This window comes from Olea europaea, unplaced genomic scaffold (assembly GCF_002742605.1).
Source record: "Olea europaea var. sylvestris unplaced genomic scaffold, O_europaea_v1 scaffold1289, whole genome shotgun sequence".
NCBI lineage: Eukaryota > Viridiplantae > Streptophyta > Magnoliopsida > Lamiales > Oleaceae > Olea > Olea europaea.
The window spans coordinates 146,339-166,688 of record NW_019230349.1 but is presented as its reverse complement, the minus strand read 5'-3'; the positions used below and the strand labels follow the sequence as shown (position 1 = coordinate 166,688).

General features: G+C 41.3%; 1 pseudogene; it reads right to left on the bottom strand.

Annotated features, from left to right (window-relative positions):
* Window positions 1-60: 60 nt before the first annotated feature.
* LOC111374771 lies at window positions 61-3,064 on the bottom strand (annotated as a pseudogene).
* Between the last annotated feature and the right edge of the window lie 17,286 nt (window positions 3,065-20,350).

The following is a 20,350-nucleotide window of genomic DNA, read 5'->3' as shown; positions in this document are numbered from 1 at the left end:
TCGAGCAATTTTGACAAGCTAACAGATTCAAGAATCTGATAAATAAAACCAAGCATGCAGACCACTATAAATCATATCAAAACATCAGAATATAACCAAAAAAAAGGCAGAAATTACACGTGCCTCAGACTCCAGATCTTTCTCTAATATGTAAACCAGACTATTCCCATCAATTATAAGTGCTAGTGGTCCAAAAGAAGTTCCTTCTTCCTGTTCTGCATGCCGCTGTTGCAAACTAGATAACTTTGTGCCAAGAGGAATCTCAAGGAAATCACTTTCAGTATTCTTTCCCCATTTTGATATCTGGTCACTGCTATTTGCAGATTTCACACAATATTTGGCCTTAGCATCACAAAGAAGTTTTCTGCATTCACTCTCAGAAGTTCCATTTATAATAATCTGTTCCATATCTGCAGTCAAGAGTTTGCAGGAAAGACCAATGGAAATGGCTGTCTCTTGTTTATCTCCAGTAAGAACCCACACCTTTATTCCAGCTTGCCGCAGGGACTCAATGGCTTCTGGTACACCCTCTTGTAACTTATCCTCAATTGCAGTGGCCCCAAGGAGGGTCAATCACATTCTATAAGAGCTGCTGTTTGACGCAACTTTATGGATCTGTCCAACAGGGATGTGCTTGCATCTTCATACATACACTGTCATTCCAAGAGTTTTTCACCTGAAAGGTCCCCAGAAGCAACAACTAGGGTACGCAAACCTTCAGATGAATATTCATTCAGATGACTCTGTGTAGCATGTTTAGTATGATTATCATCGGGATGGTCCATCTTTAAAATGCTAAACATAGATGTATCGGCCCCCTTCGCCAATACCTTTACAGTTCTACTTGGAAATCTGACAACAACAGACATTCTTTTGCACAAGCTATCAAACTCATGCAGACCCGTAACATCCAACTTGCATTGCACAGTTAGAAATGATAAGCATGACCATCAACTTGAAATTTGACAATGAAAGGAAATGCAAGAGTAATAAGTAAAGCCGCTGAAAATTTGTCAGAATAGATACATTGATAAGACTTAATTCAATTACACAGACACAAAAAAGAAGAACATAGAAAAGTGGTCGTGGGTGTTATACTATAGAGAACAAGATAAAATCACATTAGTGTACTGCATATCATCTCTGCCTCGTGGAATTAAAATAATATTCCAACAAAAAATTGCAAATTGCACAGAAGTAAAGATATATAAACAGAAGAGCCTTCTACCTTAATTTCTCACTATTGACATCAACCACAATATGCCCAGATGTCTGCTCAAAAAGGGTATACCCATAGGCAGAAGCTGCAGCAACCAATGCCTGTTCATCAGGAGATTCACCCCGATAATCGATGATTCCATAACTGGCACCAAATGTACTGTCAGTGTCTCTGGAAGATGGACATTGAGAAGGATTAGGAATGACAGTATTACATGCTGCGAGTGTCAGAAAAAAATCATGTGCAGCAATCCTTTCTTCTCCAGAAAAATCATTATTCAACAATTTGAGGAGTTCTGTATCAGGGGTAATTTCAGATTTCGGCTTCCATTTTCTCCTACACTCCAAGACAGCTTCCACTGCACAGGTTAACGATAGATTTATTACAATCATATGTGTTACGTGATCAATGCATTTTTCTTTGGCAATCAATCATGATGATGAGCACATACGATTATAAACAAGCATATGATGTGTATATAAACGTGTGGGAGCCAACCAGTATTTAAGTTACTTGGTTCACATGAAGACCTCTAAGTGATCAGAATGATTGAACTAACAAGGAAACTACAGGTGTTCTTCTAGTGACATGAAACAAAATAGAGTGAAAAGGGTAGACTAAAAGGAATTGGCTGGGTAAACAGAAAACAGGAAGGGAAATGATGTTGTAATAACTGTTATCATTGTCAGGCCCTTCGCTGTGACACCATCTACCTTATTCATGCCTTGTATCAAGTGATGGGCTACATTTGGATGATTTGATATTCACCTTGGAAGTTTAAGCATTAGATTGAGACAGAAGATACAAATTCACAGTGCCAAGTGAAAGCATAAATCTTTCATACTTGATTTGCAATATGATCAAATCCAGTAATCTGGCGTTGTTAACAATCTTCTTCTTTCACAAGTCTACCATGTACTTGCAGATCCAAGGATATATGTTGATCAACATAAAATTGGGTAAACAAAATGTCCATATTATCCTGTTGTCTGATAATCCCATAAATTCTTTTCCGGAAGATATACACATCATTTCCCTTTCGTTGGGTCAAAATCAATTAACAGATATGAAAAAGAAGCATAAAACCAAACTATATGGATTTTGTTTCTTCGAGATGAGACCAGAGATAGAATTTTTATCCTCTTTCATAGCTTGAGATTTTAATTTTCTCCACAATTATCATTTCCCATTTTCCTTAGAAACAAATAGAAACTAATTAACACCACAAATCCACAAGCAGCAAATAACCTTGCCACCAAAAACCAGAAAAAGTTCATCACAACTACATCAAGGGAATCAAGAATAAAAACTATAATCTTTTAATGACTCCAGATTTCTGCTAAATTGGTGAAGAAATTAGAAATAATAAATATCTGAGCTTTACCAATACCACATAATAAGTGAAAGAAGCGAGAAATATGTAAATATCTTCAGTGTAATCAAATTTGATATAATAGTGATTAAAACATCAATTTATAGTCATATTTTAAGAGTTTCAAAACAGATCATTTGCGTTCAGTGGCCACCATCAGTGTACTCCAGAAAGTACAAAATAAACAAAAATGACAGAACAAGCTAGATGCAATACCATACCTCCAATATTTTTGTCACCTGATCCATCCAGAGTGAGGGTGCTACCATTTGCTTTCCCCAGACACTTGCTTTTCTGAACTCCATCTTGTTTTCTGTTAGTGTGCCCGTCTTATCAGAAAATACATAGCGTATTTGTCCCAAATCTTCATTAATATTCCAGGATCTGCACTGAAACCTTGAATCGGAGCTACTGTCATACATATGCCTGTCGCCGATCATGAAATAAAATTGTTCCAACCGAACCAGCTCCATTGTGATGTAAAGAGATATTGGAATCATTATTTGAAACACAATAATAGAACTCAAAAAAGAGAAAAAAAGTCTCGATTGGAATTCCATAATATTTGTACTTTTTCCCAAACTTCTTCTCGAAAAATATTTTTCGGTACTAAGGCAATGTATCAAGCTGACTCTTGTGGCTATTTAACGATAAACCCATCCCAATTGCTACAACAAGGCACATGATTAAAAGAAAAACTGACAACCAAAATGTTTCACGGTTCATGTAGGTTTCCAGTCTGCTTCGTTTAGCAGGTGACGTTGCACTGCTCAGCATAAACTACTACGCCAACCACCCATTCTGTGTTCTTAAGCTGACAACCATGCAAAATAATGTTCAATTGGCTGAGAGGAAACCTCAGCCCATTTATCTCCAAGTTGGCTGTGAATTCGTATACATTCCTGTTTGGCTGTTCACAGGTTATAATCCACGAAATTATTGTCCCATCAAGAACTAATTTATTAGTTTCTTGCCTCGCATATCTTGTCTTCAAGTTTGACTCGCCATCCAAATTCATTGTCTGGATATAGGCAATTCCACTAGGATCACTTGTGCTCAGCAATACCATATCACAAGGAATTGTCTCATCAGAACAGATCTTCACTACCTCACCGGACTGTATCTTTTTCCATCTTTTTGGATGGAATTCGCCAGATTGAAAAACCAGAGCTTCCCGGTTATTCTCATTCCTGTCCGACCTGTGTCTTCGCCAATCCTCATAACCATCTTTTACAGCTGTCACAGTAAGCACAAACAGAAGAGGGAAAAGGGATACTGTTCTCCCAAAGACAGCAAGAGGTGGTAGTTGGTTCAGAGCAGCGATAGCTAAAAAATACAAATAAGCAACCGGTGAAACTGAATGAAGAGATTCTTAGGGAAAAAATTAAGGAATGTCTATTTACTGGTCCGGATCTCGTTTCCAGAAAACTCATACGTATCATTAGTGCTCTTAGGATCATTAATATGGATCAACCTATTGTTATCATGATGCGCTAAATTTTCTTTAAGCTGCATGCTTATCTGAAAGAACCTCTCAGACCTATGGGACTTGTTCAAATTATCCAGGACCCCAGAAGAAATGGCTCGAGATGAAGCCTCAGAAACTCCATGCATAGTCCAAATGTTCTGCGGATCTATCACACCACCCCATGACACAAGGCATTTCCTCTCGCATAGGGAGAGTTGCACCTGAAGGTCAACTGACTTGAACTTCTTTCTGGTTCGAAGGTTCCCTAAAACACCTCCTAATGGGGTAATGTCTTCTTCCAATTCCTCCTTCAAGTCTTCCTCCAATTCGTCATTCAGGTCGTACAAATTATTATCTTGTGTCTCGTCAGTAACAGATGAAGAGATCGATGTGTTGTCAGTGACGAGTGCAGGGGATGGCGAGGTCTTGGCACAGATGACGGTTCAGAGGTAGACAGCAATGGCTTGCCCGAAGACATGAAGGATCCACAACCGAAGATAAAGCATCGGAGAATAGCACAACTATGCCTCGCACTAAATAATTACAAAAATCCCAAAATATCAACAAAAATTGACCGCCCAGAGCGTATTCCTCCCCTTCTCACCCCAACTTAAAACCACTATTAAAATTGCCCAACTCTTAAACCAACAATATACACAATGAGGCGGCCAATAATATTCATTCTCTATAGTTTCTCTTTATTTGCAGCCGTTCATTTCGAGTATTTGGGAACAAAATGTATCCAAAAAATCCAATAAGCAGCAGAGAATTTTTCCTCCAAAACAACCGAAATTCCTCTTAATTCTTGAAAATCCTGACCCAACGTGTGTTAAAAGAAACTTTACCTTTGCAGCGACCAAATTAGAATAAATAATGACGAATTAATCACTGCTCCACAAGAAAGAACAACCCTCCACAGCCTCCAAAGAAAAGCCAGAACTTCAAAACAAAAAGCAAAACCCGTTAGCATAATGGAATCACTGCGACATTGGAGTCAAAAACAATTAAACATAAGTACCAGAATGGGATAGGATATGATAATAGGTCAAAATCCTGACATGTGGAAATTGAAAGCGCAGAGAGAGAGAGAGAGAGAGAGCGAGAGAGGGAGAGGGAGAGGGATGGAGAGAGAGAATACAAGTTTGCTTCTTGTTATCGTCTAGGATAAGGTGAAAGAGTGAATTGAATGTGTTGAACTCCAGAATTGGATCATCTAAGTGGTGAACGAATAACTACTCCATGTAATTTTTATTGTGCACAACCATGCACGGTTAGAAGCACACGATCGGAACAAGCGGTGATGGTGGCGGCCGCATACACTTTTACGGTCAAGTCAGCGTTGAGCGATCGGAACAGTGCTCAAATTATACAAAAGAGTGGAGAGGAGAATATATATTTCTTAGTATGGAGAGCTAAGTTATAAGAGTTTCATTACATTTGTCTTTTGTCAAACCTTGAGTATTTATAGACGTAGAGTACCATTGGATATGGAACACGTGTATACATCTAATGGCGTGTGGCGTCTGCTCATAGGCGTCAATCAGTCACGTCTAGAGTGGGCGGGCAATTAGTTCTTCTGAATTGAGTTGACGTAAAGTCGATACGTCACATCAACTAGATCTATGGAGACGTCACATTAATTGATCCTTGGAGGCAGAGAGGATCTTGACAGATATCTTTGTGATAGTGGCGGCGGAGGGACCTGTTAAGGGAGTGCCTCGGAGTGCTCAACGCTTCGAAGTTGAGGGACACTTCGATTACTTCAGTGGATTTACTCTTGACTTTACCGCGGGCCATGTTAAGGTCGTCAGGAGTGGACATACTTCTGGAGTACATGTGTCACTTCGGGAAGTGTGCATGACTGTTATCCAAAGTGGTTTGGCCAGGGGATGGACACATGGGAGTGTTTTCGAAATGGTTTAGATAGGGGTGTAATAGTGGTCCCCCGAAGTTCAGGCATGAATATTCATATCATGGGTGGACTTGCTTTTCCGATTGTGTAGTCCGGCCTTAGAGTAAGTATTGTGGATTCTGATGAAGTACTGATGTGGGAGGACGGAGTAAGCAAGCATGTCGAATAGGGGTAGAGCGTTCTCTCGGTTGCATCGAAGCTTGTAACAGTAGGCTGAAGACCTCATCTGTCATCGGCTTGTTGACCCACAGGGGACGACGCGTTGGGAAATGGTTAAAGCCTTGTAAAGCTGAGGGATCATGCGACCGAGGCGGTGACCCACAGGGGACTACGCGTCAGTGGCGCCGAAGGTTTGGAAGCTGGGTGAAGAGCTCATCTGCTTCCGGTACGCTAACCACAGGGGACGACACATTGAGAGATGGCTAAAACTTTGCAAAACTTGGGGGGGACGCAACGTCCAAGGTGATGACCCACAGGGGACTCCACGTCAGGTGCGTCGAAGCTTGTAAAGCTGGCTGAAGTGCTCATGCCATTGAGAGATAGCTAAAGCCTTGTAAAGCTGAGAGATCATGTGACCGATGCGGTGACCCACAGGGGACTCCGCGTCAGTGGAGCCGATGCTTTTGAAGTTGGGTAAAGAGCTCATTTGCTTCCGGTGCGCTGACCTACAGGGGACGACGCGTTAGGAGATGGTTAAAGCTTTGTAAAGCTCTGGAAGAAATGTAAGGTCTGAGGCGATGACCCACAGGGTTCTCCACGTCGGGTACGTCGAAGCTTGTAAAGCTTAGTACTTCATCCGAGGCGTATTGGGATGGACTGTCTCTGATCTGAAGCGTCTTATTATGACGTCAATCGATATGACAACTGTTGCATATTTCCAAGGCGACAGTTGGATGTGCTGCCTGTTCCCAGAAAAAGGGCTGCTACAACCACTTATTGCTGACGGCTGTTGTTGTTTGAGGTGACGCACTTTATACGTGCATGAGGGGCACAGTTAGATCTTGGCCGTGGTTCAAATCTAGCGTTTCGTTTCAACGATCCAGATTTGTGATGAGATAAACGGCCCAGATTGACATCGATTGAATTCGAAGGTGCGGATCGTCTAAGTTCTCCTAGAAAAGTAGGACTTATTGCCATTCGAACATTTTTACTTTTGCAAACTTAGAATTCCTACTGCTCTCTATCTTGGCGATTTTGACGAGTTTCAAGTGTTTTCCGACAATGTTATCAGTTTTCGACGACTTTCAGAGGACCATTTCCTATTTTTTGACCGTAGAAAATCCCAATCCATTCGTTTGAGTAAGTGTTTCTCTGGTTTTTCACGTTTTTCGAATTCTGAAGATGGCTTCTGAGAGTAGTAACGCTTCAGGGAGGGAGTTGGAGATAGTGAGGGTTGACCAGCCAGTATTGGCGACCTCCTTGAAATTGTCTGAGGCGATACTAGGGGGAGAACATCTGGTGGAGACCTGATAGCCTAGTAGACACGTCATAACATTGGGGGGCATCTGACTATCTATCGAAGTTGAAAACTGCCGACCTAGTTAGACTTAAGACCGAGTATAGAATCCCAGATAGTGTGGGCTTGATACTCCCGAGGCTGGATGAACGAGCTTGTTACCCAAGGCCGGGTTATGTAGCTGTTAGCGAGGCTATATTGAAGGCGGGGCTTAGGTTGCCCATCCACCCCTTTTTTAGATATGTATTAAGGTCCTATGGCCTAGCCCCCACCCAGTTAAATTCAAACTCCTGGAGCCAGATAGTGGTTCGTGGGTGCTATGAAAGGAGGCATCCTATGAGGAGGAGATGCCCTTTTCTATTTTCCAAACGATGTATATACCCAAGGTCGAAGCGGGAAATGATAAGATGAAGGGATGGTACTATCTAACTTTCTGGGGGTCTCACACTCCATTCATGCTCGATCTGCCGAGTTCCATCAAGGAATGGAAGAGTTCGTGGCTTTGGGCTTCCAGGAGATGGGACATGATGGAGGGTGACCCCTTGGCGCCCCTTACCGTTCCCACCAAATACTCCACATTTAGTGAGTACTAGTACCTCCTTTCTGAAAATTTGTTTGTTTGTGTTCAGAATATAATTCCTTCTCTTGCAAGTCCTCTTCCTCAGTGCGAGTTGTCTACAGAAGACTTCGACACCATCTGCATCATCTATCAGCTTTTCCCGAAAAGGAGGTCTTACAATGAGCTGATAAGGAAGAATATCCATTTTGTGGAGCACGAGTTGATGACCTCTTAGGGTGAGTAGAGGTTACATCATTCGCGTATGGTTGAAGCATTCGAACATAGCTGATTTTTTGTCTTGTTTGTTGCAAACAACTTTAACAAAAAGAGGCCTCTGAAGCTGAACTTCTAAGCCATCTAAAGGATGATGGCTGAGCCGAAGGCCCTGAAGACCTCCTTTTCGGCCTACAAGAAACAAATGGAGGACCTAGCAGCTGTCAATAAGAAGCTCCCCCAGGCTGAGGAGGAGAAGCCCTTGCTGAAGAAGGACAGCTGGACCCCCAAAGGCCCCTATCGTGGCGAGGGCGGCCTCGAGGCAAACGACGATCCCCACAGGGATTATGATTGGGGAGAGGCCCGCCAGCCTACCTGAGGTGACCCCCGTGCTGGCATCTGTCCCCACCTCTGCAACTTCTCCTACTCTGGCGCCTATGGAGGAGAGGAGGTAGAGGGCTCGTCCCTCGAAGGAACAGGACTTCTTGGGCTTCACCTTCGAGGAGCCCGTGAAGGAGGTACAGGAGGCACTCCCTCCAAAAACTGCTGCTGTGGCTCGAGTCCATTGCAAATACTGGACTGAGGCCTAGAGGGACCACATGTCGTCTTGCTCAGTAGAAGACCTCGTGGCTGCAAATAGTGCCTGCCTCACCCGAGCATTGAACACCGGTGTCCAGCTGGAGGGTCTAGTGAAGGACCTCGGGCAAAGAACATCGACCTAGCCCAAAGGTTGGAGAAGGCCTCTCTTTATGGAGACGAGGTGAGAGCTGCCCAGGCCCAAGCGGAGGAGGCAGAGGCGAAGGCGGTGGAAGCTAAGGCCGCGTCAGAGCAACTCAAGAAGGAATTGTATGAGACTGAATGCCAAGTAGCTGCTCTGACAAGGCGGATCGACTATGCCAGTGAGCATGATCACCTCGCGGTGGGGGCCCTTGACGCCTCGAATAAGGAAAAAAGTGAGTTGAGGCAGCGGGTGGAGTCCCAAGTCGAAGAGATTGACTCTCTGAAGATAGAGGCAAGGACAGTTAGCGAGTCAGCCGTGCAGTACTTTATCAACCACTTCGAAGAGCACGAGCTGTATGACACCTCCGCCAACTACTGGGCCTCCCGGAACGCCCAGGCTATGTTGTAGGGACTTAGGGAGGTCCATCCGAACTTGGACATTTCAGCCTTAGAGGAAGAGTTCGGTGGTCATACCAAAGGTCGCCCCGATATAACCACTGCTAAGGAGGCTGCTGCTCTAGGAGAGGTTATAGGGGGAGACACTGCTCTCGAGGAGGCCGAGGTGGGGGCAAGGATTATAGTGCCAGTAGAGTAGGATCTATGTAATGGCTTCGACCCACCTTGTAATTTATTTTGACATTAATGGAATAAAATTTTTACCAAGTATTGTTGCTTCTCCTCTTTACTTTTATGTTGGACTGTCCATATCTTGATGAGTAAAGTAAATATTGAGCATTACTTACCAATAATAACCAGTTGATGACAGAAGAATTGATCCACGTAAAATACTGAAGAACTGAGGTATAAGTTGATTAAACCATATAACATAACAGAGAACTGAGGTATTATAACAGTCTTACAACATTGCCTTTTACTAAGGCAGTTTTAGCATTTAACAAGATAGGAATGTTACAATAGACTGGAAAAAATGGAAATCGGATCAGAACATGCACTTATTACAGATAGTATTTTCTCAAGTGTTCAATGTTCCACTGATGAGGCAACACTTTCCTTGCCATGTCTTCAATTTCATAAGTACTGGGTCTGGACTCCTTGCGGATATGATAAGGACCTTCCTAGTTTGGTCCAAACACTCTGGACCTAGTTGGCTTTGATGATGGGAAGATCCTTCTAAAGATGAGGTCCCCCATACGAAGAGTTCGATTTTTGACCTTAGAGTTGTAATAACGGGTCATCTTTCTTTGATACCTAACCAATTTTATTTGAGAGGAATCCCTCCTTTTTTCAAGGACGTAAAGTTTATGCGCTCGAGTTTCGTCGTTGCTGATCTCATTGAAATGTATTCGACGATGAGACGGGATACCTACCTCGACAGGAATCATGGCTTCGGATCCATAGGTCATGGAGAAGGGTGTTTCACCTGTTGTAGTTCGGCTGGTCATCCGAATGGCCTAGAGGACATGGGGAAGTTCATCGACCCACGCTCCTTTCGAGGCGTCAAGCTTCCTCTTCAGGATATGCTTGATAGTTTTGTTCACTGCCTCAACCTGCCCGTTTGCTTAGGGTGATGAGGTGTTGAGAAGTCCTTCCTTATGTTGAGTTCGTCACACAAGTCTCGCACCTTTTTGTTGTCGAACTGCCTTCTGTTATCAGACACTAAAGAGTGGGAAATGTCGAACCTGGAAATGATATTTTTCCAGACGAACGTTGTGGTGTTCGCTTCAGTGATTTTTACTAGAGGTTCAGCTTCAACCCACTTGGTGAAGTAGTCAATGGCAACAATGGCAAAAGTAGCACTTCCTCTTCCTTTTGGAAGCGGGCCAATAAAGTCTATGCCCCACTTGGTGAACAGCCACGGTGGTGACCACAGATAGGATTTGAGAAGGCTGCCTTTGAATGTTTGAGAAGTATTGGCACTTATAGTTCTTTTGAACAAATTGGCAAGAGTCCCTTTTCAGGGTCGGCCAAAAGTAGCCTTGTCAAAGTACTTTATGTGCCAGAGCCATTCCTCCGGAGTGGTTACCGCAAACTCCCTCATGGATCTCCCTGAGTATATACATAGCTTCTTTCCATCCCACGCATCAGAGAAGTGGCGAGGCGAAGCCCCTGTTGTAGAGCAAATCCTCCTAGAGAACAAAGTGAGCAGCCTTTCTCCTCAATTTCTTTGCCTTGCTTTTTGAGGCTGGCAATGATTAATCTTTGAGGTAGGCTCTGATGGGTTGCATCCAAAGTGGGGTGCCTTCAATCCATAGTACCTCTTCGCCTCCAGAGATGGAGGGCTTCGGTAGACGCTCAATTGGGATAATTTTTAGCAACTCCGAATCCTTGTTGCTGACCAACTTGGACAGGGCATCAGCATGTGTATTTTCCAAGGCGTGGGACTTGAACCAATTCGAATCTCTCGAAGTGAGGGACTAGGTTCATAACCAATTTCAGATACACAGCCATGCCACAGTCTTTGATCGTAAACTTTCCATTGACCTGACTTACCACAAGCTGGGAGTTGCTACTTGCTAGGAGCCTTTTCACTTGCATTTCTTTCGCTAGTCTAAGGCCTACAAGGAGAGCCTCATATTTCGCAATGTTGTTTGAGGCTTTAAAATCGAACCTAACTGTGCAGTTTAGCTTATGGCCCTTTGGGCTTTCTAGAACTACTCCTGTTTCGGAGCCAGTCTCTCCTGACGACCTATCCACGAATAGGTTCTATGTTGGGGGCTCGATTGGTTCCATTGTTTCCTCTATTTTTGGGCCTTTGGCAAACTCAGTCACAAAATCTGTGAGACCTTAGCCCTTGATGGCGTTTCAAGGTCAGAGTAGTAGGTCGAAATCGCTGAACTTGATTGCCCATTTTAGCAAATGGCCCAAAGCGTCTGTTCTCTGCAACACTAGCTTTAGTGAGAACTTCAATCGAATGGGCCTGAAAGTATGGTCTCAACTTTCTTGATGCTGTAACAAGGGAGAGTGCAAGCTTTTCCATATCTGGGTAGCGTGTCTCCGCTGAGAGTAGTGCCTTACTAATATAGTACACCGGCAGTTGATGCGTGTTTTCTTCTCTGACAAGGACTACGCTGACAGCCTCATCTGAGACCGCTAAGTACAACAATAGTTGTTCTCGTGGCTCATGTTTGGATAGTAGGGGTACCTCTTCTAAGTGCTTCTTCAGCGCTTGGAAGGCTTTATTACACTCATCCATCCATTAGAACTTCTTTCCTTGCTTCAAGACCTTGAAGAAGGGTAGGCTCTTATCAGTGGCCCTGGAGATGAAGAGGCTGAGTACGGCTATCTGGCCGTTGAGGCTTTGGACCTCCTTTGGCTTCTGAGGTGACCTCATTTCCAATAAGGCCCTTATCCTTTTCGGATTTGCCTCGATTTCTCTTTGGTTCACAATATACCCTAGAAATTGACCCGAAGGTACACTTCAGAGGGTTCAACTTCATTTTATACTTTCTAAGAATCTGAAAGGTCTTGTCGAGGTGACTTACGTGTTCTTTCGCCTGGAGGCTTTTAACTAGCATGTCATCCACGTAGACTTCCATAGTTTTGCCAATGAGCTCGACGAACATCATATTGACCAGCCTTTGGTATGTATCTCCGGCATTTTTCAATCCAAAGGGCATCACCTCATAGCAATACAATCCTCTATCTGTGATGAACGATGTAGATTCCTCATCAGGTCGAAACATGGGTATCTGGTTGTACCCTGAGCATGCATCCATGAAACTCAAGAGTTCATGTCCAGTAGTGGAGTCCACCAGTTGATCTATCCTTAGGAGAGAGAAGCTGTCCTTGGGACATGCCTTGTTCAAATTTGTGAAGTCTACAGACACCCTCCATTTCTCGCTAGGTTTCTTTACGATGATCGAGTTTGATAGCCACTTCAGATAGATAGCTTCTCTAATGAAGCCGCTCCGGCTGAGTTTGTCGACTTCTTCTTTGAGCTCCTCATATCGCTCTGAATTGAGGGCTCGTCTTTTCTGTCGATGTGGGGCACAAGAAGAGTTAATGTTAAGGTGGTGGCAGCCGACCCTTGGGTCTATTCCCACCATGTTTTCGTGCTTCCAGGTGAAGACATCTAGGTTCCTTTTCAGGAAGTTCATCATTTCTTCTTTCACTTCGGGGGATAGTGCTTTCTCTATTCACAGGACCTGAGTGGGGTCTTCAAAATTGATGGGGAAAGTTTTCAGTTCTTCCATTGGAGTTGCATTTGGTTCGGACTAAATAATTCGAAGATTCAACTCATCAAGAGGGTGCCCTTCCTCAGGGACCTCTACCATGTTGACGTCTTCCTCTTGTTTGGAGGTATGCCCTTGTTCAGGGACGTCGAGCATTTCTGTGTTCATGTTAGCTTCGTTGCCGGCCTCTGTTATAATGAGATTAACAGTGCGGGGTTCAAATTTTCGCAGCGAGTTGAGGTAACATGCCCTTAAACCCATTTGGTCGCCTCGCACTGTAGCAATCCCTTGCTCAGTTGGAAACTTCATACACAAGTAATGGATGGATGTAACTACCCAAAGATCTTTCAAGGCAGGTCAACTCAATACTCTATGGTAAGCTGATCTGTGGTCCATCGCCAAAAACTCTATGAAGTGGTGGGCCACTATGGGGGCTGACCCCATCTCGACAGGTAAAGTAATTCGCCCTCATGGGACGATGTTGTCGCCAGTAAATCCAAATAGCGGGTCGATCATGGGGATCAACCCGTGTTTAATTTGCATTTTATCAAAGGTGGATCCGAACAGTATATTCACCGAGCTGGCATTGTCGACGAGCATGCGTTTGAGTTTGTTTCGAACCACTACGGCTCTTACCACTGACGCATCACAATAGGGGTGGTGAACTCCTTGTGCATCTTCTTAAGAGAAAGTGATCGGGGCCATCCTATTAGCCACTTGGGTCTGATTGACAATATAAGTAATCATTGGTGGATCCTTTGTTTCCCTTGTGTAGTTCCTCTGGGTGTTCCTGGTTTTACCCCCAATGTGAGGTCCTCTAATTATTGTATCAATTTCCCTGATAACTTGGACTCTTGATGGGGCCTAATCCCTATGCCTGGATTCTCTACTCCAGAGCGATTGGTCTCTATATTGTCTCTTTTCCCTATTCGAAGAGTTGGACCAACGGGAGTATCCATCCATCTCGAGGAGCGTGGATTACTCCGACTTGAGGATTGAGGAGCGTCTCTACATTCGCTAATGTCATGTCCGTAAAGTTGGTAAAAGATGCAAAACCTTGCCCCTTCCAGGGGCCTATTTGATCGCTTTTTCTTCTTCTTTCAGTTGTTCTTTGTTCCCCCGGATGGTCCTGCTTCGGTAGGAGCATTTTCATATGATAGCACTGGCACAACATTTAAAGTGGCCGAAGCCAATGTCTGTTCAGATTTGGGGGCTACCGTGTGACCAGCCTGGGTCTGTTGCTGGGTGACGAGGTGTGTGGCTAGTCCTTAACTCATCTACCTCTAAGGCGGGGAAAGTCCCTGAGCCGCACGGTTCCGGTGGTCAATCATCTCCTCATTGACAATTTCCATCCTCATCAATTCAACCAGCTCATCATAGGTGGTGGGATTCTTGCTGCGTGCATCCCTCCAGAACAGAGTGTTCATGTTGAGGCCACCTTCCAAGGCTGAAAGGGCCTTCCTGTCAGTGACTGGCACGCAGTATGTGATTTCATCAGTGAATCTGGCGAGATAGCTTTTCAGCGTCTCGCTAGGAGCTTGCCTCATATCTTGCAAGCGTTGCACTAGGGCCTCTCCTTCCCTTCGTGAAAGGTATTGGTTCAAAAATGCCTTTTTCAGGTCTGCCCAGCTTCTGATGCTCAGGGGTGGTAATCTGATGTACCACACTTCAGCAGCTCCAGTAAGGGTTACATGGAAGGCCCTACATTTTAGCTCCGGCGAGGCTCCTCTGAGGCTCATCTGCGTCATGTACTTAGTCAGTGTTTCTATAGGTCCCCCTTTCCTTCATACTTTGGGATTTTAGGGGGCATGAAGTTTGCAAATATCGGGAAGCTTCAGATTTCTCTGGAGAAGGGGAGGTTGTCATCATCGTCATCGATTTTGTGGGAGCGGCATGACCCTTCAGAGCCTTCCCCCTCTGATGCATTTCGAGGAGGTGGAGGTGCCTCTTCTCGACTACCCCAATCTACTAGGTTTCGGAGGAGGTGCTTGTTCTTGCTCCTGCTCTTGTCAGACTGATTTTTGTACGGAGCGGACCCTATTGCTAGGGTTCTGCCCTATTCTATCGAAGACACTGACAAACCTTTGTGGTTCGTATTCTGGTGGAAAGTTCTCTCCTACCGGTGGTTCTGCTGGTTGGCTTCCCTGTGCGTAGGATGTCACATCCACACCCACACCCACGTTTCTTTCAAGTGGGTGTTCCCGGTGCTGGCCCGAATGGCCTTGGCCATGAGGTGCAGGAATTTGAGCTGGATATGATCCTTGAGGTATCTAGAAACCTAGATGACCTCGGGCCTACATGAAGAATTCACGCATCGCCACATTCTGAACGGTGATTTCCCTCATTTCGGTAGCTATTTGAGCCATTCCTTCAGTGAGCGTTGCTATCCTGTTACCTCGGTGACACCTGTGATAGGGTCTCCGATGCGTGACATTGGTCCTGATTACATCTTCTTCAGAGGCATCCCCGTGCCCTTCAAAATTTGTATCTTCATTACTATAACTCATTTAGTTTACCCTTTCAAGGGTATTAAGAACTTTGTAGGTTGACGTTATTCTTTTTCAAGAATGTACCCTTTTCAGGATAAGTCAATAGTTTGTCAGTGGCTTTTCCGGTGGACAATGTGGAACTTTTAGACGAAAAGATTCCCACAGACGACGCCAATATGTTGACATCGAGAATTGGACTCTTCACGTGGCCAATGGATAACTACTCCATGTAATCCTCCCTGCGCACAATAACGCACGATTAGAAGCACACGGTCGAAACCAGCGCTGATGGTGGCGATCACATACACTCCAACAGTCAAGTCAGCATTGGGTGATCGGAACAATGCTCAAGTTATGCAAGAGAGTGGAGAGGAGAATATATATTTCTTAGTATGGAGAGCTAAGTTATAAGAGTTTCATTACCTTTGTCTCTTGCCAAATTTTGGGTATTTATAGACGTAGAACACCGTTGGATATGGGACATGTGTATGCATCTGATGGTGTGCGGTGTCTGCTCATAGGCGTCAATCAGTCGCGTCTAGAGTGGGCGAGCAATTAGTTCTTCTGAGTTGAGTTGACGTAAAGTCGATACGTCACATCAACTATATCTATGGAGATGTCACATCAATTGATCCTTGGATATAGAGTTTATCCTGACAGATATCTTTTTGACAATGGCAGCAGAGAGAACTGTTAAGGAAGTGCCTCGGAGTATTCAACGCTTCGAAGTTGAGGGACATTTCAGTTGCTTCAGTAGATTTACTCTTGACTTTGCCGCGCGCCATGTTGAGGTCGTCAGGAGTGGGCATCACTTCGGAACCACTTCGGGAGAACATGTGTCACTTCGGGAAGTGTGCGTGACTGTTATCTGAAGTGGTTTGGCCAGGGGATGGATACGTGGGAGTGTTTTCGAAGTTGTTTAGTTATGGGTGTAACATAATGAATTTGAAGGCAATCAAAGCACTGAATACGAAAATGACAACACATCCGGATCTGGTTAAAGCACTCGAACCCTTTGCTCTCTTCTTCCCACTAATTATTTCTCTTACTCTCTGGCCCTCAATCCTGATCAGCTTTTTTGGGCATAAGAAACAAAAAAACTGATTTTACATTAAATTGTGGAGGGGGGGGGGATTTTTCTTTATCCAATTGGTAGTGAATTAAATTACTAAAAGCAGAAATTGAAATGAATTCAAACTGACTTTGAGAATGAGATCGTAGGTGAGGGAAGGATGAAGACAGAGAAAGGGACTAGTGGAAGAACGCGATTTTTGGCTTTATTCCTTCTTTTTACCTATTTTTTAGAGTAAATTTAATGACCCCATGAGTGTATTACTTTTGAAAATTTTGATGGAATTTATTAAATGATAAACTTTGTGGATTTCGTGGATCTTTTATAAATTTGTATGAAATTAATTAAAGTCCTTCGTAGACTTGATTTTTAAAATTTTTATAGATTTTTTTTTTTGAAATTTAAAAGACTTATGAAATTTTTCATTTGAAATAGAATTTACGTGGATCTAGTGTGAAATTCTCATATACGAGGTGTTAGTTCCCACAATTACCTTTTTCCTTCCCACTCTTCTCCACATATAACAAAAAATTGAAAAAAAATACAAATTTAAGACCTTAATTAAATAAATAATAATTAAAATTATATATATATATATATATATATAAATGATCTCCGAAACACCAATGCGTAGCTTATGTTAAGCGCCAGTGACATGGTACACCATTTAATTGGTAAATAAGTTAATAATAAGTCTCATATGTTTAATGATTCACCAGATAAATGGTATGCATATGAATGGTCTCCTAAGCACTTAACTTATGTTAAGCACAGGTTAATTATAAATTTTTCATTTAAAATTTTACAATTTAATAAAAAAATTGATATTTTTCACAAAAAAATGAATGAAAAAAAAAAGCAACAAGAATCCAATTTAATTTTTTCATAGAAAATAAAGATAAATAATGTGTGTGTGTGTGAGAGAGAGAGAGAGAGAGAGATAGATAAATGGAATATAATCAATGAAAAAAAAATTTAATCATACAGATCCATAGAAGGTTAAATGAAAGAAAAATTGAAAAAAAAATATTTTTTTAAAAGTCTCCTAAAATCCGTGATTAATGAGAGACAAATTTTAAGATTTTATATGAGTACTTTTTACTTAAAGTTAGTATTTCAGAGACTTGTATATAAAAATCTCTGGAAGCCATTAAAATTTGAATATCTTAAGACTTGTAGAAACTTCTAAAAAATTTTAATTGAATACATCATAACTATTAAAACTATTTAAAAGTTCATTAAAGTCTCAATTGCTTACACCGTGACTTTTAGAAAGTTTCAAAAAGCCTCAATTGAATACCCATTAACTTTTTAAATCCCAAAAAATTATTAATAGGAAATAAAGACAAATAATGTGTGAGAGAGAGAGAGAGAGAGAGAGATAAATGGAATATAATCAATGAAAAAAAAAATTTAATCATCCAGATCCATAGAAGGTTAAAGGAAAGAAAAATTGAAAAAAAAAATATTTTTTTAAAAGTCTCCTAAAATCCGTGATTAATAAGAGACAAATTTTAAGATTTTATATGAGTACTTTTTACTTAAAGTTAGTATTTCAGAGACTTGTATATAAAAATCTCTGGAAGCCATTAAAATTTGAATATCTTAAGACTTGTAGAAACTTCTAAAAATTTTTAATTGAATACATCATAACTATTAAAACTATTTAAAAGTTTATTAAAGTCTCAATTGCTTATACCGTGACTTTTAGAAAGTTTCAAAAAGCCTCAATTGAATACCCATAAACTTTTTAAATCCCAAAAAATTATTAATAGGAAATAAAGATAAATAATGTGTGTGTGTGAGAGAGAGAGAGAGATAGATAGATAAATGGAATATAATCAATGAAAAAAAAAATTTTAATCATACAGATCCATAGAAGGTTAAAGGAAAGAAAAATTGAAAAAAAAAAATATTTTTTTAAAAATCTCTTAAAATCCGTGATTAATGAGAGACAAATTTTAAGATTTTATATGAGTACTTTTTACTTAAAGTTAGTATTTCAGAGACTTGTATATAAAAATCTCTGGAAGCCATTAAAATTTGAATATCTTAAGACTTGTAGAAACTTCTAAAAAAATTTAATTGAATACATCATAACTATTAAAACTATTTAAAAGTTTATTAAAGTCTCAATTGCTTACACCGTGACTTTTAGAAAGTTTCAAAAAGCCTCAATTGAATACCCATAAACTTTTTAAATCCCAAAAAATTATTAAAAATTTCAATTGAATACACCTCCTTATATTACTACTTGCTCATCGAATCTTTACTTTATTACCCGATGCTCACCCGTCTTTCCAATACCTTACCCATCCATCACCCCGTCTCATCTCCATTACATTCACTTAACAAAAAGTGACACATAACGAATGAAAATCCAACATGGCACGTAACGGAAAGCCAGTTGGACGAAAATTGAGGGAAAAAAAACACACGCCAATTGATACCAGGCTTCTATAGTCCCAAAAAGGAAGCTAAAAAGAAATCAAAATCACCCCAAATCCATGAAGAACCCTACAAATTGTCCAATCCCAAAAAAGGAAACCATAAAAAACACAAATCACCACAGATCCTGTTTCAGAAGTAATGGTCGAGGAAAGAGAAGGAGTAGAACAACTAGGAAAGTGAAGAACCATGAAGAACCCTACAAATTGCCTAAGCTAAAATCTTGAATTTCAATGCAGATATTCAAATTAAAATATGCGAGGAGCAATGTAGTAATATCATATTTAATCAGCCCAAAAGGATATCTACAATATTTGTATTAGAGAGTTTTGTTGTTGAGAGAGGAGAGAAATTGGGGTATACTTTGAATCTTGATTCCACAAAATACTCAATAGTGTAGTAAATTATATATTTTCCTTGAATCTTGATTCCACTCTGAATCTTAAGTGACGGCTAAATGGATTTTCTATATTTTCTATATCTATAGTTGCAACATGAGGGGAAGACAAATAAATTGGGATAATTTCTTACTTTGGATTTGGTAAAACTTGATGTATACGAACATAAATGAGGGTTCCTCACTTCTACTTGTGCTTAGAGAAATGATAAGAGTGTGAAATATCATAATTTTCCCTTCTTATTTGTGCGTTTGTGTGATTCTTTGATACCAAAATGCACTTATTATACTTATATTTTGAATCATGTTGCATTTTAGTAGAAAATGTGAAATTTGGGAGAAAAGAGCGGAAAGGGACCAAAATGGAACAAAATGAAAGTTCGGGGGCTAAAGTACAAATATTCCAAACTTGTGTCTAACCTTATGATGAAGATTCAAAAGCATTAGAGGTCAAGTGGATGAGGAAATAACTCTCGAAACCCCTAAGTTTCTGATCCTTTTAGCATTTTCCATCTCTCTATGGAATTGATACCCTAAAGCTATACTACAATTATCGCGTTATACTTTGGGCGTAATCAAATTTGCATTGAATTTTTTTTTAAGAAACTTATTTATATGAAAATTATAATTAAATATATTAGGTTGATTTTGTTTGCAAACTAAAAAATATTATACTTGTGTATTCTTTGTTGAGAGAGAGAGAGAGAGAGTGTGTGTGTGTGTGTGTGGATTCCCTGAAAAATAAAATCTCAATCCTCCTAAAGAATTTATTTTCCTTGATTTTGATGAAAATATAGTCACATAACCAAAAGTAAGAAAATATTTTCTATGAGAAAAATATCAATCAAACAGTACAAAAAGTATGAATTTTGGTGAAAAAAAATACATTTTT